Source organism: Acomys russatus, chromosome 5 (assembly GCF_903995435.1).
Source record: "Acomys russatus chromosome 5, mAcoRus1.1, whole genome shotgun sequence".
Classification (NCBI taxonomy): domain Eukaryota; kingdom Metazoa; phylum Chordata; class Mammalia; order Rodentia; family Muridae; genus Acomys; species Acomys russatus.
In genome coordinates this window covers 20,266,394-20,272,195 of record NC_067141.1, presented here as the reverse complement: position 1 = coordinate 20,272,195, position 5,802 = coordinate 20,266,394, and positions in this window count along the sequence as shown.

The following is a 5,802-nucleotide window of genomic DNA, read 5'->3' as shown; positions in this document are numbered from 1 at the left end:
GCTAATTCAGAGAAATGCATCACTTTGAAAGGCCAAACGCAGCAAACCGGAAATAAAAATCAGCTTTTAATGAAAAAAAATAACAACAACAAAAACTTCCCAGGGCAAAGAGGACCGTCATGGAGGTCTAATCTTTGATGTACAAACATGGCTATGGGGCACTGAGCTGAGGCCTGCCATCACTCTTGTGTCCAGTGAAGTTGAGAATATAGCCTGAAGAAATTAAGAGTGACCTCTGTAGCTATGAGGACAAGACTGATGGTCACCCACTGTCTCCTTGTCCTCTTCAGAGTGGCCACAGGGGATAGTTTGTGAGGGACTTTGAGGACTTGTGAGGAGGGGGTAAGTGTCACATAGACCAATCGAAGAGAGACATCGGCTCCTTGTGTACGGAACACTGAGGAAAAGCTCCTGCCTGCACAGAGACCCAGGGCTAAGGATGACTCAAAGGGTGTGGTTAAATGGGGAGAGGGCTGGGTGAACACAGCACTCACTCTGCAAGTGAGAATCTGAGCTCAGGTTCTCAGAACTCATGGAAAAACTCAGCAGGCAGGGAGCTGCACCCTGGGTTCAGCAAGAGACCCTGCCTCAGTAAATAAAAAGTTGAGAGCAATCAAGGAAGACGTTGATGTTTTCAGATCTATTTGCTAATATGCAAACATATACACACACACATACACAAGTGAAATGAGAGAGAGAGGTGGGGGGGGGGGAGGGAGAGAATGAATGAATGAGGAGAGGTCTCAGAAACTCCCTTAAAATTGATAAGAAGGCCTTGGCAGAGGTGACTAAGGAAGGCATCAGCTAAATGCCTCCACGAGGAAGCTTTGGATGCAAGTGCTGGTGTGACTGTGGGTGAGACATGAGACGACTCGCAGCCTGTGCATGTGCTGATCTGACTCCTGGCGGAGAAGAGGCTGCCAAGGGTGGACCAAACTGTCTCACCAGCAGCCTCTGGAGCAGAACCATCTGAGGAAGAGGCAGTGGCTCAGAGCCCCCTGGTGGGCAAGGCCTGCAGAAGGAATGTTCTAATCAGTCATTGGCACAAAGAAAATGTCAGTCTTCCATTAGGCCATATGGAAGGGTGTGATTAACATGCCACATCTAAACCTCGCTCAGATCAGACAAACTACAGACTTGCCAGTTCCTTGGTTATGAGCTCCCCCAAATCATCTCCCTGTAATTGCAAAGCCCAAACATTTAATGCCAGGGGGTGTGTTCTAAATGAATTCAGCATCCGAATCTCCAAGATGCAAAAGGCCAGATGTAAGAAATGAGATCAGCGTGACGCTGGAAGGGGGGGGGGTGTCAGAGTCACTTCACAGCCCCAGATATCCCCTCTCCACCTGCACCCTGGGCTCTCACCTTCTGAACAATGCAGCATCTGCCTGTGATCTGACCCAGAGGCAACTAGCTCATCTTCTACGCAAGCGACTCGGATCAGATGGGGCCAGGAAGAGAGTCACTGTAAGGTTACAGCATACGTCAGCACAAGCTGGGCCCAAGGACCCTGTCACCCCGAGTGAGGAAAGGCCTCGGGCTGCACTGATGGTTCCAGGCAGATGCTGTTCTCTTCAGTGTTCTTCTCCACTCTGGAGAGAGCTTCTATCTACACAAACTCTATTTGAAGAGAGTAATTTTAAAATCCCATTGCTGGCTGTGAGGCATAGATTTTTGTCTGAGCTGAGAGGAAATGTGGTTGGTGCAAAGCTTATGGGATGGTGGCACACAGACCTGGGGTGGAATGGCATAAGAAACTGGAAAGCAGGAAAGAAAAGAAAAACAAAAATGAAGAGGCTTGACCAAGGTGGATACAGGTCACTACCAGGATCTTACACAGTGCCTTTTTCCTTTTGGGGTGTTGGGTGTGGGATTCTCTGAGGCTGGCGTAGAGATGTCTGAAACTCAATAGGAAGAGAAGTGGGATGCAGAGAGATCAGGCTCGCCTGCTATACGGTTAGAAATGGGGACCTTGAGGCTAACCCACCTTCAAGGCTCACTGGAAGAGGCCCGGGGTGTGTACATGCACACACAGACTTGCGTCTATGATCAGGGTCTCATCAGGGCACAGAGCTATGCTGAACACAGTTGTGAAATCCATCCGAGGCAAGGGAGCTCTTGCCCTCTGTATAAGGAAGACTTCAGGCAGGATGGAGACAAAGGACTGGGAAGTGTGGCCAATGCTTTTCAGAGGGAGAAAAGAGAACATGGTAACTATGCTAAGAGTGAGGAGACCTGGCTTCAACCTGGTTAGCCAGCTGTGGCCTCTCCAAACCAGCAGAAGATAGCCTTGTCCCTCCCTGTCCGTATGGGATGTGATGATTCCATATACAGCCCTTCCCTGGGCTGGCCTGGCTGGCTTTGCTTCATGGGCTGGGGACCTGTGAACTACCACTGGCACCCTCTGCCAGTTTTCACATTGAAAATCCCCTTACACCATTGTAGGAGGTGAAGGCCTTCACATTGGCCCTAGCAGTCCACCTCCAAAACTAAGTAGACAAGGCCACATTATGTCTCTTAGTGTTTGCCAGTGTCAGATGGATGCCAAAGTAGAAACCCATTGATGAGCTGAGTGAAGCTGGGCCAGGAGCCTGCAGCTGGGTCCATGCTTCAGGAAGCTCCCTGGGGTGGAGATGGGGGTGGATTGTCACCAGCAGCAGATGACTGACACAGCTCCCCCACCCCACTAGCTTTCCTCAGACACCAGACACTGCAGCTTTGCACCAGGAGAAGCAGTCCCTGAGGGAGAAAGCATATCTCCAAGTCTCATTCCTCTTCATACAAACAAGACAGAATGAGGGAGGCCCCTTCTTGTCTTATTTCTGCTTGACTACTCTTTGGCTTCCATCTGAAGAGCTAAGTACATTGCCTCTCAGCACCCCATGGCCAGGGCACGTTCCACAATCCTCCTCTCTTTCCCCATCTGGCTCATTTCAGCATGGCTGTTCCTTCTAGGCCATAAAAGCAGGCAGGCCAATAGAACCCAGCCCCCTCCCTCCTCTCTGCCACTCACCTACCTTATACCTAGCCTAGACAGATTGATTCACCTAGCCAATGGATTCGGACCAGGATCTGAGGCAAGTGTACAGAACTGAGAGCTGCCATTATGCTGAGCATGGCCCATGCCGGGATGTGAGACCCAGGAAGACTCAGACCATAAGAGGGACAGCCATGTTCCCAGTGGGAAGATCCACTAACATGGTGTCCCTTTTCTTTCCTGCTGTTCTATAACCCCAAGTGACACTCATTCCACCCAAGGCTTCCCTGCTTGTCTGTCTGCTCCTATGTCCCTGCTCAGCCTGGAGATGCTGCATGGTGAAGGATGTTAGGATGTCCATGGGATAGATCAACTAGGGAGACAGTAGAACTCAGGAACACCTATTTCTTCTTTGGGTACTGTGGATGAAAAGAAGAAGAAGGAGGAGGAGGAGAAGAAGAAGAAGAAGAAGAAGAAGAAGAAGAAGAAGAAGAAGAAGAAGAAGAAGAACAACAACAACAACAACAACAACAACAACAACAACAACAACAACAACAACACAACAGATCCAAATGGAAACTGCCAGCCCGAGGAAGATCAGAGCCTGCAGGGTCCCCATTCCCCCACAGGAGCTGCAGTAGAGGGTGAAAGACAATGCCAGACTCAGGAGAGATGTGCAAGGGTGACTGTCCAGGTCAGATGCTGCTGATAGCTTCTGTGCGCCCTGGTGATCTTGCAGTGTAAGAATCCACACATGTGCTAAAATCCACAGAGCCAAAGAAGACAGCAGTTGATTTTGCTGAATGATAATAAAAAGACACATAAAGTTTTTTTTTTTAAAGACTCCAGACCACAAAGGCCCTACAACTGTCATAAAAGCAAAGGTCCAATGGCCCCTGGAGATGTTGGTTCCTGCTAACCAAATAACCAAAGGCACAGTTAGGAGACAATGGGGAGGAGACCCCAACTTGAACAGCATCGCATGGAAAAAGGGCCAAACTCTGGATCAGAGAGGATTCTGTGATCCCATCCCAAGTGGCCACATCTGGAAGGCCAAGATGTGGACCAAGTCACTAGGATGCACATGTGGTTAGCAGTCTTGCCATGGCTGTAACCCTGCCTTCAGATGTCCAAAGCCTTTTCCCTTCTTCAAGGACAGGAAAGGAAATTGAAGGGCAGAGTGAGCCAAGACAGGTGAGAGCACTAGTCTGTTGATGCCATGGATGTGGGCTCCTCTGAGACCCCAAGGACACTTTAACATGAGCTTTGACCTCATCCTGAAGCACAGCAGGGCACTTAAAACTGTCTGATTGTCTAGCCCTGGTGCTGCAGGCCCTGATATTGGGATCTTGACAATCTTGGCCTCTTTGGCCAAAGAAGGTGTGCCCTCAGGCTCTGGTCTCCCAGTGGCTCCAGTGGTCTTCTGGTGCTGTGGCCAGTTACTAAGCTGCTCATGGAAAAGGCATGGGAGAGATGTCTCTAGTCACTGTGTGACTCAGAGTAGCCTCAGCACAAAGGCTGTTTTTGACCTGTTGGAGAGCCTCTGCTTGTAGAAGCTCTTGCTAACCAGTGGTCCCTTTTGGGGATGGTCACTGATGCTCTGGGACACTCAGCTGGAGATGCAACAGGGCCATGTGTTGAATGGTGACATCCTCAAAGCAAGTGACTGCAGAACCAAGGATGCTGCCCTCAGTTCACCCTGCAACAACAGCCTCTGACATCACTGTTACAGCTTCTCTGAGGAGATTCATCCCTGGGACTTTGAATCAAGTAGACCTTCCACAGGTGTATCTCCTCTCCAGGACATGTCCCTTCAAGGCCACACAAAGTTAGATGGACTCAACATCTCTGATGGAACTTTTTTGATGGCTGAATTATGGTAGAGATGAGGACAGTGTGGGGGAGCTGGGCAGGACAGTGACCAATCCAGGCCATAGACACAGGTAGAATAGGCCCAGAACCATAGGCACCATTGTCAGAATGAAGCTGCTTCTGAGAAAATACCTTAACAGCAGGGATTTAGGACCATCTGGGGACAGATAGTACCACTGTTCAGGATCCAGTGGGCAGCAGGGAAAGTTGGGGATCACAGCATTCTCCATTTTTGGGTGGAGGGTGGGCTGCCCAAGAGAAGTGACCTCTGTGGGGAGGATACAGATGGGTATCAAGGACCTGGCAGTAGTCACACAGTGCACACCTGAGTACAAGGTAGCAGTGCACAGTGCCTTCTAAGGGCACATATGTTGGCATGCGGCCACTCCTAGGTGGTATGCAACAATTATACAAAGCTGAGTAGATGGGGCAGATCTTATGTGGCCCAGGAATCCTGATGTTCTCACCATTGAGCCCTTGAAGCAGAATATATGCCAACTTTTGTTAAGGAGGCAGAGTTGTAAGTGACACTGTGCATACCCGTGTCCTGTATCCTCATTCATTGCTATGGTAATCATGTAAATGCACTCTTTCAATTAGATGTGCTCACTCTGTGAAGTGGCTCATCTTCCACTCATGGGAACGCACTTGTGACCTGTTCCCCTGGGGACTCAGTCTCCAGGATGCTTGCCCACAAGAGAGGCCACACCCTGTAGGCTCACCATACCCTCCCTGCCCAACCGTGAAGACACCAGCTCCCTCCTGTCTCTTGGCACCAATTGCAATAAAATATGCCAGGAAGTAACAGTTGCTTGAAGGTTAGGAGAGAACATACTTTATCAGTGCACAGTCATGGTGTAATGAAATGATTTCAGAATTTGCAATGAAAATTGATAAGCCTGTAATAACTTAAAGCCATCTATATAAGGCACAGTTAATCCTAAAGAACTCAT